The 12,052-nt window shown below is 38.0% G+C and overlaps 1 non-coding gene across 1 annotated transcript; it reads left to right on the top strand.

The window, feature by feature from the left end:
- Window positions 1–7,540: 7,540 nt before the first annotated feature.
- Window positions 7,541–7,656, top strand: LOC124040514. The gene has a single exon (XR_006839747.1). It is a non-coding gene; the product is annotated as a U5 spliceosomal RNA (small nuclear RNA).
- Window positions 7,657–12,052: the final 4,396 nt, after the last annotated feature.

Raw genomic sequence — 12,052 nt, 5'->3', positions numbered from 1 at the left:
TCTGATCCACAACATCGTTCTTTACCTGTGGAATTGACTAACAACGTACCTGGTCACTGCCTACAGGTGAGAATACACCCGGACATGGAAGATGAGCTGGCCCCCTCTGCCTGCCTTGCTACTATCGAATGTCCGATTCCAAAAAATGTATGAACTCCTGCTTTTGATCCGAACTAAGAGATTACGGGGAATGCTTTGCCATCTGCCTGACTGAGACATGGCTGGACCAATCTTTTATTTTTTTTACCCCAAATGGTAGTTAGTCTTGGACCTTCGCTGCCACTTCCCTATGGACTCGGGATAGGCAAAGGTCGAGAGCCATGCGTCCTCCGAAACACGACCCTGCCAAGCCACACTGTTTCTTAACAGACTGCTGGCTTAACCCGGAAGCCAGCCGCACCAATGTGTCGGAGGAAACACCGTCCAGCTGGCAACTAGGGTCAGCTTGCAGGCGCCCTGCCCGCCACAAGGAGTCGCAAGAGCGCGATGGGACAATAAACAAAGTTCAAATGCCAAGACTCAGAGATCACTGAGTGCTTTTGAAATCTGTAGCCTATCTCTGCTGCGCTGTATCAGCACAATGGACAACGCCCTACAGCAAGGCCATTTTGGTAATGCATACAGGCTACAAGATAGATTGGGAAATTCACCTATTACAAACAACCTATGTGAATGCAGTTGCACACACAACCGTCTTACCAAAATAATGCAAATAAAATGCTGAAAGTAGTAGCCTAGTTATTTTGCAAACAAAAATACTGAACTGCAGTTTGGCTTAGAATACCGACACAACCGCGAATTGGAACGAATGAATGCAAACAGAACAAAACCGGGGATCCAAATAACCAAAACATAGCCTATTAAATGAATGTTTTTGTGTCAGCCTGTCACTCAATCATGTTAACTTTTCATTGTAACCTTTCGACTATTTCTTATATAGGGACATAAAACAAAAACTGATGGGGCTCAAGTTTGAACTGAGGGGGCTAAGCCCTCTTTAGCCCCCTCATGGAGCCTGGTCCGGGTATACTTGTTATCAGCAGGGAAGTTTGTCAGGATCAAAATACATATGAAATTAGCAAAACCCAGTTAAAAAGTTTGAGGAAAACACGCCACAGGATAGTTTTATTTTTAAGCAGGACAATTACACAAATTGTAATGCCAAAGACACACCATAATTGCTTTCCAGGAGGTTTTGAGTGTGAATATTGCTGTCCATCAATGATTCCTAACCAAATTTACTGAGCTTGAGAGATTTTGACAAAAACAATGGCTACAGTATACTGTATGTTTTCCTAAAAGTTGTGAAAAATTGGTAGAATGTTATTCAAAATTATTCACAGCTGAAATGGCTGCCAAGGTGTTCGCAGCGAGTATTAACTCTGGGGTGTGAAGACATATTCAATCAAGACATTTCATTTTTTTTAAAAATGTATTTCACCTTTATTTAACTAGGCAAGTCAGGTAAGAACAAATTCTTATTTACAATGACGGCCAACCAAAAGGCAAAATGCCTTCTGCAGGGATGGGGACTTGGATTAAAATTAAAATATAGGACAAAACACACATCACAACAAGAGAGACACCACAACACTACATAGGGGCTCCCGAGTGGCTCAGCGGTCTAAGGCACTGCATCTCAGTGCTAGAGGCGTCACTACAGATCCTGGTTTGATTCGGCCGGCTGTATCACAACCGGCCATGATTGGGAGTCCCATAGGGCGGCGCAAAATTGGCCCAGGGTCGTCCGGGTTCGGCCAGGGTAGGCCATCATTGTAAATAATAGTTTTTTCTTAACTGACCTGCCTAGTTAAATAAAGGTTAAATAAAAATAATAAAAAACATAAAGAGAGACCTAAGACAACAACAACAACACAGCCTAGTAGCAATACAACATGACAACAACATGGTAGCAACACAACTTGGCAGGAGAACAACATTGTAGCAGCACAAAACATGGCACAAACATTATAGGGCAAAGACAACACAAAGGGCAAGAAGGTAGAGACAACAATACATTAGGTGAAGCAGCCACAACTGTCAGTAAGAAAGTCTATGATTGAATCTTTGAATGAAGAGATGGAGATAAAACTGTCCAGTTTGAGTGTTTTTTTGCGGCTTGTTCCAGTCGCTAGCTGCAGTGAACTGAAAAGACACAGGGATCAAATCAAATTTCACGTGTGTGCTTTGGAGACCTTTAACAGAATGCAGAACGGATGTTGTATGTGGAGGATAAGGGCTGCAGTAGGTATCTCAGATAGTGGGAACTAGGCACTGTATGTACAGTGCAGAGGTTACTTGTTCTTTTTATGGGCCTCTTTATGCGCCATCAACACCCGGGATCAGTAGTAATGATGCTTTCAAGACAACTGGGAACTCTGAAAAATACAAGGTCAAATCATGACATTAGTGATCTTCAGGTAGGAAAGACAGAGCTCCAGAAAGTGGCCCGAGTTCCCGACTTGGAATTTCAAGTCGGGAATGAGGAATAAAATTCCAGATAGAAGTGGGTCTTCTTAGGAATTGTTTTATCCAATTTATCTTGAAAGTATTATTTAAAGTAGTAAAATCCAGAAAATTCAGTCCACCATTCTCATAAGTGTTCATTACAACAGTTTTCCTAATGTAATGGGTACGGTTTCTCCAAAGCAAGTTGAAAAGCATCTGGTCTATCTTCTTGCTTATTTTACGGTCAAGATATAAAGATAGAGCACCATATGTTAGTCTAGAGATACCTTCAGCCTTGATAAGTCCCTCTGTAGCCATTGATTTAGTTTCTTCTGGGTTTTTGAATAAGAGGGTTAAAATTGAGTAAGCCTCTAGACTTCTGATCCTTTGTAATGGTTATGCATAAATATGTAAGTTCTTCTTTTACTGGAATACCATAATATGAAGGTGTCACACAATCTTTGACAGCCATGAGTTCACATTTCTTAATGTTAAGATATAGACCAGACGCTTTGGAAAAGGATTGTATCACATTGATCGATATGGGAATTTGGTTAGCGTCTTTCAGAAAAAGTGTAGTATCGTCAGCCAGCTGGCTTATAATAATTTCTTTACCAGCTATGGAAATACCTTGTACAGGACTATTATTTAAAGAATTTGCAAGAAGTTGGGTGATTAATAAAAACAGGTACGGAGAGATAGGACAACCTTGCCTAATTCCTCTCTTTAACTCAAATCTAGGTGAGGTGCCATATTTCAATTTGATGGAGCTGTTACCATTTGCATTGAGAGTCTTAATAGCCTTACAGAAAAAAATCCCCAAAGCCAAGTATCTCAAGGGAGTGGAAGAGAAACTGATGCTCTACTGTGTCAAATGCTTTATAAAAATCTAAAAATAATATGAAGCTATCCTCAGTTATTAGGTCTGAGTGGTCAAGTGTCTAATACTAGTCTGACATTGTTAGAAATATGTCTGTTCCTCATGAAGCCAGACTGTGTTTCATCAATGATTGCATCCAGGACTTCTTTAATTATTTTTGCAAGTAGTGAGGCTAATATCTTATAGTCATTATTAAGATGACAAATTGGACGCCAGTTATCGATGAGCAGCACTTCTTTTTTAGGTTTAGGTATCAGTGTTATTAACCCCTGACTCATTGTAGGAGGGAGAACATTGTTTTTAATACTCTCTAAAAAAGACTTCAAATAGGAAGGGAGCTACTTGTTCAGAAAATTATTTGTAAAATTATGATGTAATTCCATCAACACCTGGTGATTTATTGTTCTTTAGATGTTTGATAGACTCTATAATCTCTTCAACTTTGATGGGTTCATCACACTGTTTAGATTCTATATCACTGATAGAGTGAACATTATTCAGTGAGTTAAAAAACATATCTGTGGATTCTTGACAGTACGTAGAGCTATACAATTTTCTGTAAAAATTGCTGCAGTATTTAGCGATTAATTTTTGGTCATCTGTAATAACACCATCAATGTTTAACTTATGGATAGTGTTATTTTTAGAGTGAAATGTCTCAAGTCTAAAGAAATAAGATGAATTCTGTTCTCCCTCCTCAATCCATTTTTTCCTAGATCTAATAAAGGCTCCTTCTGCTTTTAATTTATATATATTATCCAGTTTATTTTGTAACTCAATTAGTTCCATCTTCTTCTCCCCCAAGAGGTCAGCTGGGGACCTCTGAGAAAGGGAAGTTATCTTAATGATCACCTTTTCCTCCTCAGCTCTTCTGGTCTTAGCAAGATTACTACCATTTTTTCTAAGATATTTGGACACCTCAAATTTAAAGAGCTCCCAGTTCTTGCAATAAGATTTTTCTTCACAAGCCCTTTCCCAAAAGTGTGAGAGCAGATCTTTAACCTCAAATGTAACTATATCATTATTTAATTATGAGCTATTTAGCTTCCAGTAGGATGCTCTACCAAGGTTCGTATCAGGGGTAAATATTTTGATATCAATGTAAATAGCCTTATGGTCTGTGAGGGGAGTATTACAAGTATTTGTAGTAACACACTCACTATCAATACATTTGGATATAAGCCAAAAATCTATTCTGGATTGTCTGGAGCCTGTTTTGTTACTCCAAGTGAATGATCTTTGGGCCGGAAACCTCTCACTCCATATATCAGTAAGATCAAACTTTTCCATAAAAAGTATTAAAACCTAATTCTGATTGGTTGGCCTACCTGGGGGCCATCTATCAGTTGAGTTATCTATTGTAATGTTAAAGTCCCCTCCTATCAATAATAACGAATTGGGAAATTTAGATAACCAATGAAGTATATGTTTCTCTATAGATTCAAGCAACTCATCATTCTCATGTTTGGTGTTGTACCCGTAGAAGTTTACAGTAATGAGTGTAATGTCATTGTAACTGATCACAAGACAAATAAAGTGACCAAAGGGGTCACATTCCGAGTGTAGAATATTACCATCAAAGGTATTTTTCATTGTAGTGACACCAGCAGGGTGTTCAGATCCATGGGAAAGCCAAATATCTATGCCCCACTGTGACCTCCAGAAGTTGGCATCAGCCGAAATTGAGTGAGACTCTTGAAAAAAGCAAAAACCTGTATGCCATTTAAAACAGTATCTTAGTTACTGTATACATAAAACATAAATTCAGCTTTCAATCTTCTTCGTAAGTTTGTAAACAAAATAAGACTTCTGGTCATACAAGAACAAACTAATGAATTGAAATACCTGAGTATTCCTGTAAAATAATCACCTGATGTTTGTTAGGTAAACCACATAAGGAAAATGAGAATACCATGGCTGAAACCATCAACCTGTTCCTTCTGGTGAGATTTTAGGGAGGAATATGGATTTCTGAACCGTTGATGAAACCTCGTCCTCCGACGAAGTAAGCAGCCTTCCCCTCACTTCGTGCTATCTTGATCGTTGGCCACAACTTGTTCCTTCTTTCTATGTCTTCCGGGCTGAGATGCTCGGCGAAACGCATACCATGGCTCTGAACGAAGGCGTTCTTCCCAGCAGCTTTCCAGACAGCATCCCTATAGAATCTGGTAGTGAATAGGATGATGATACCCCTGGGTCTTGAATCGTTTTGCTGTTGCTTCTTGCAGAGGCGATGTACAACGTCGATGGTATCACCAACTGTGTTCTTCCCTCGCCCCTTTCCCTGCAAGTGTATACTCGTCAGACGTCATGATACATCATCAGAAGTGTCCACTTAATTTGAGGGCTGAGGGGATCGGGTGTGTCTTTTAAGTGTTTGGACGGAAAGTCAGATGACCGTTCAAAACAAATGTTCCAGTCTGACATTTGTTCCGAGTTCCCAGTTGTCTTGAACGCAGCATCAGTAATTGCCGGTGGACAGTTACACGCCCTGCGACTGCCTCGCTGTGCTAGCTTCTACTACCACTGTGTGTCGCAATGGTTCATTTTCTCCGTGAGCCACTGTTGGTAGCTGTACTGTAGGATTTGGACTGGGCATGGATTAATGTCAAGCTTCTTTCTACAGACTTTTCCAGTACACGAAAAACGGACTCTTGGCGGCAGTAAGAAATCCATCACCGCCCATTCAACATAGCCTCGATTTACGTTTTTTTTTATTACTTAAACAAAATCACTTTTTGGGGTTCTCATACACTTACACCGATGTTTTTATTCTTGCTTTTACAGTCGCTAAGAATATATTTGGTTGTGATCTTTGCAAAATAGCTATTTTGGATGCATCAGTTGTTAGGTAGAATGCTAATGCTCATTGCTATAGGCTGTAGCTAATGCTAGCCACTGGTTTAAGTATAACGCAGTTGAATTGCGATGATGATACAAACATTATATTAAGCAGGACATTCATACGTGCCTTAAAATTGAATTACATTCCAAAACGAGTGTGAAATTATGATTTTTTTGTTGCTGGCATCCTATAAGAACTCCCCCTTGTTCTGCCACCAATTTGCCCTCCTGCGCCAATGTTTGCAAACACAGAAAGGTGTCAATGAAAGTCGATTTTCCTGCATGAGCGCTGTTGTCGCTTTCAGGTGTTTTCATGCTTTGCTTTAAAAATAGTATATCTTTATTATTATTTCACTTTTTACTGTTTTTTTGGGGGGGGTTAATATCATGCATTGTACATTACATCACATTTACATTATGACTTTTTTATTTTAGCCTACTTGGTAAATATTTCCTTCTTCTTGAACTGCACTGTTGGTTAAGGGCTTGTCAGTAAGCATTTCACAGTAAAGTCTACACTTGTTGGATTCGGCGCATGTGGTAAATAAAGTTTGATTTGAACCCCCCCCAAACAAATTGTTAAGCGAATCAAAAGTCAAGAACGTCCCATTGTTCACCCGTTCCACGTTTCGTGTATGCGGTTCTTCTCCTTTCAAGTTCCGTTCTAATTTGTTTTTTAAAAATGTTTCGCTGGGAACCAATATATTTTCAATTCCAGGTTTTCCATCATAGTACAAGCACACACTGTACTGTATTTGGTACAAGTCTCTCGGAGCGACCAGGCTAAACTGCTGTTCTCATGCCCGTGTATGTGTCTTTCTACCTATTCCTAGTAATAAGTAATACACCACCACAGTTTGAGCCATGATTGTGATGTACCTGTCAGTATTGAAGTTGTGCATTCCTCTTTGGCAAAGTAATATTTCAAGTTTGGGAAGTGTTTTTGAGCTGTGGATGTATGTGGGTCTAAACTGCGCATGCCTATTTGCCAAATCGGTCTCTGTTTTTGTGAAATGCAGACTACTTATAAAGTTTAAAAAATAAACGTTTAATTTCGTTCAGCAGGTTTTTTTGTTGTTGTTGTAAACTGTAAAGCGCCATTCCAGACGTCAATGCTGTAACAATCAGGAAGTAGTGTATGCTATATTACCCAGAGTCCCCTTCGCATGTGTATTTGGAAACGGTATTTGATTTTTTTAATCGTAATTTCACCCAAAATATTTACATATAGAGTTACATGAACATGATAGTGGACGCCTTATTTATGTCTATATCCACACGTTATTGTTGTGCGCAACAATATTAATCCGTTACCGGGAATGATTGTGCCGCGAATCTAGATGGTTTCACCCCCTTTACATCGGTAGTACACTCTGGTTTCTCTTCAGATCGCATAAATCTTTCGCCTTTTACTAAAGATTTCCGTGGAGAGGAACATTATGAGTATCAACTAATTTTTTGATGCCCGGCTTCACGGCTGGGCTTCCTACACTTGTTTAAATACAATCGTGATGCATGAGATTTAAGTAGTTCGTCATTCTTGTAATTAGAGGCTTTGGACACTACATGCAATACGTTGTATTGGAGATGTGTTCAATGTGCAGTTTCATTCAGAGTTTATCTACCTAAAGAAATATGTGATTTGGAACACTTGATTAAGTAGCCAGAACGCTAGAGACATATAGTTGCTGAAAGTGTATGTCTTGCTATATTTATTGCTAAGCCCACTAATGAGCGTGTGCTGCCACTGTCTTGATTGGCACAGCGTTTTATTTGTTTTTTAAAAATCATATAATTATAATTTATTTATTTAACCTTTATTTAGCTAGGCAAGTGAGTTACAAACAAATAATTATTTTACAATGACGGCCTACCAAAAGGCAAAAGCTGATTTAGAAACTCTGTGGTAATACCACTGCATTGAGGAACACTGTCTTGGTCAGTCAAAAGCATTGGTGGATCAGTGGTAGAATTCTCGCCTGCCACGCGAGGAGGCGCGATTTCGGTTCCCAGCCAATGCTCTGACTAAAATTGGAGTTTTTGAGTGTAATTAAACTATTTGTATGTTTTGCCTGGAAAGATACGGTCGCTTGTGTTTGGTGAAGATATGAACGGAACGTTTTAAATAGCTTGTTTGGTTCAAATTGAATGACTAATTCATTCAATTAAAAATAATAGCGAAGCGAATTTTGATGCAAGACGGTGTCTGTTCACTAAATGATCTGCTGGAATAATGTATTGAGAATTGAGTCGTATTTAAATTACTGTGTCAATAGAGGAGACAGTTACCTAAATTAAAGAAGTTATAAATAGTAGCGGAGAGATAATGGCGCTATGGTGAGATGTTTTTCGTTCTTATAGATTGACTGACACATGTTGTAATGTTGGCGCTGTGTGTGTTATTTTTAAAGTCTTGGACATTTCATAAGTGTGAAGAGGAAAGAGAAGAGAAAGTTGAAAAGTTTGGTTTTAATCTTACGAACGTTGAAATGAGAGGGGTTATATTTTTGCCCACTGGGAAAAAATAAATAGGATATGTCAAACTGAAAGTGATTCAGATGTGAGTAAGGAAACATTGTGATAATGTATTCTGATGGTTATTGATTCTTGGTTTGATTGTTTCGGTAACACCAGTGAATTTGAGCAGGAAAGTTCATGTAGTCTAAATTATAATCTGTTTCCATTACGTGGAACAATGTCAGATCATTAAAGTTGATTGCAGTTTGAGTAGTTTTTATTTTTACAGGGACAGTGCATCATTAATCACAGTTGTGTGTGTCTAATGGCAGGGTATTCCAGACATGGGAAGCTCTCACACTGAAAGCAGATTGACTAAAGGTACTTTTCCTTAAGGGAACTATACAGTCATTTCTCATGGCGGATCTTGTACATCTGTTGCCATGAGGTTTTTTATATTTTAATTATAGTTTTGTTACCTATATAGTAAAAACTATTTCATATGTTTTGGGAAATTAGCTAGGTTGAATTTGGTTATTTGAGTGATTTTTTAAAACTTCTTGACGCTACCCATCCCTGTCGCGGAATCATTTTCGTCAGCAACCACTGAATAGCATAGCGCAACAGTCAAATAATATTACTAACAAATATTCATATTCATGAAATCACAAGTGCAATATTTCAAAACACAGCTTAGCCTTTTGTTAATCCACCTGTCGTCTCAGATTTTGAAATTATGTTTTACAGCGAAAGCAATCCAAACGTTTGTGTAAGTTTATCGATAGCCGAGCATAGCATTATGTACACTTAGCATGAGGAAGCTTGGTCACGAAAATCAGAAAAGCAATCAAATGAACCGTTTACCTTTGATGATCTTCGGATGTTTTCACTCACGAGACTCCCAGTTACACAACAAATGTTCCTTTTGTTCCATAAAGATTACTTTTATATCCAAAAAACCTCTGTTTGTTTGTCGCGTTATGTTCACTTAAACACGTTAATTATTTTGATAAAGGAATATTCTGGGAACCCGGGATACAACATGTAGGAACTATTTGACTATTTTGAAGGGTTTTGTATGACCTCTGATGACCTTCCGGTGTAGCTTGATCACCCGCATTGGAAAGCTATTTGGATAATGAATTTATGGTCATTTGTAATACTGATTTCAAGATAATTTGTGTAATTGATAAATATGATTGAGTTTATAGTTCTTAGCCATACTTGTAATTTAGACCAATGTGAAGAAGGAGAGGGAATTGCTTTTAACTACGGGTAATGCTGCTTTAATTATATTCTCCTATGACCATATGGGTTAAATAATTTTTCTTTGTGGAGTTTTCAGAGTAGTGATTTTATTTTATTATGTTATTTGAAATTTTGTTTTATATTTTGTACCAGTAGTGGTTTTGTTTTTTACATTACCCTCATGGCTAGATATGTGTAAAAAAACAAATGGGTGAGGATTCAGTTATTTGAGGTTTTGGATTGAAGTTTATACACCTTGAGTGATATGTGAAGGAGTGTAATTGTATTGTTGAGTGTATTGTATTGTTGTGTTTGTTTTGTTCTATTCCCGAGGGGATATAGGTCTAACTTCCTGATCCTTGGCTCTACGATGGAGTTGACAGTGAGATGGGGAGTATAAGCCAATTTGAAAGAATAGTTTCAATACAATGTGTGGATATTCTCCTTGAGATATGTGTAGATATGTGTATTAAGAATAATTGGTAAAAGTAATAATTTATCATGTCGTTAATGAACTGAACTAAACTGTTGTTCTGATCTGTTCTTTCGAGGTTATCATGAAAAGTGACATCAGACGGTATCTTAATGCATGGAAGAGATGATTGGAGCGAATAGTGTGTGTACCTCAAAACCCCCTCTAACTGGCTGAAGAAGAGTGACAAAGGTGTTGAATAAGGCCCTTCCAAACCACTCCTACCGGGAGAAAGGAACCAAGCCAGAAATCAGTGTACAGTATCAGATCTAAACTATCAATAAACTTTTCTCTTATGTTTCTCTCAGGAGTGTGAGAGGAGTCCACGTGGAGTGAGCATGGAGAGAGATCTGTTCTATAAACTTCTCTTATGATGCTGGTATATTGGTTGACGAATGGACCATACATAATGGGAGGTAAAGGTGATGGTGTGAGGATGAGACAATGACATTGGGACATTATCATGGGCCATCCACTTTGAACTGTTATCTGAAGAAGAATGAAAAGGACGCCAGAAGAATCAGTGCCTGAGAGAGGGGGTTGGTCAACTGTGCCAATAAAATTGTTTTAGACTTTTGTGGTATCAGGTTGATTGTAGAGGTCTACACCACGTAAGATTATAATAATTTAGATTAAGAATGGATTGAGATACTGATCTGTATTATAATCGTGATTTTAAAAAGTTAATAGTAGAATTATGGGATAATTATACTGAATGTTAATATGAATGTAAATTCTGCTAATATTGATGTGTGTTAAATTGATTTATTTTAACTTTGAGTGATAAGACCAATTTGAATCACTGAGGGATGTCATTCTAAATTTTGGATGGATACATAGTTGGATTGTTAATTATGATTTGGAATATCAATGATTTCCCTGACCTATTCTCTATTCTGAGCATAAGGACTGAGAGGGAAGACTGCTCTATATGTTGTGATGAGGCCTGTGTTTAGACACCGGTTCTCATGTAACTTAGGGAGTATTTCTATGTTATGTTTTTTCTTCTTTTTTTTCCCCTCAACAATGGATTATTCTGTGTGATTAAACCTGTGCAAGTTTGTCTTGTAGAATAAAGGTTGTACATTTAGTTTCAGAAGGGAGAAAGCTTACATATAAGCTAAGGTATTTGACATTGAAGGGATTTGATTTTTTTAGTTGATTTTAAATATTGATTAAAAAGAAAATGCATATACTCTGCAACTACTGTTAGATAAATGTGTAAAGTTAATGTTCTGATTCTCCAGAAGGGACAATGTCCCTTGAGAGGGGAATGTCGTGGCTGAATCACAATTTGTTAGGTAACATTGATAAATAAGATGTAAATAAAACATAATAATGCTTATGTGAGATATGTCATTAGAATGTCTTCTTTTGGATAATACTGTTGGCAGTTTGCAGTTATCCCTTCTCTGCTGGGACTTAGTCACTAGGGGCCCAGAGAGGGGAGAGGTCAGGCTTGTCTTCATATGTCAATGTATCTGTTAAACCATGTGATGCTATGAAGAATATCAGAAGGGGAGGAGGGCAGAATGGAGGCTTGTCTTCTTATGGGAATGTGTCTGTAACTATTGTATGTCCCCTCTGAGGTTGCCTTTATCTTGATTTAGTATATAACCTAAGAGGCTCACTGTCTTTTCTGATCTTGTTCAGGAGGGTGTGTATTTGAGATGGGAGTATCTAGAATTGACCATTGATATTTG

This window comes from Oncorhynchus gorbuscha, linkage group LG07 (genome assembly GCF_021184085.1).
Source record: "Oncorhynchus gorbuscha isolate QuinsamMale2020 ecotype Even-year linkage group LG07, OgorEven_v1.0, whole genome shotgun sequence".
NCBI classification, from domain to species: Eukaryota; Metazoa; Chordata; class Actinopteri; order Salmoniformes; family Salmonidae; genus Oncorhynchus; species Oncorhynchus gorbuscha.
The sequence above is the reverse complement of the archived record's forward strand: the minus strand, read 5'-3'. Positions and strand labels throughout refer to the sequence as shown.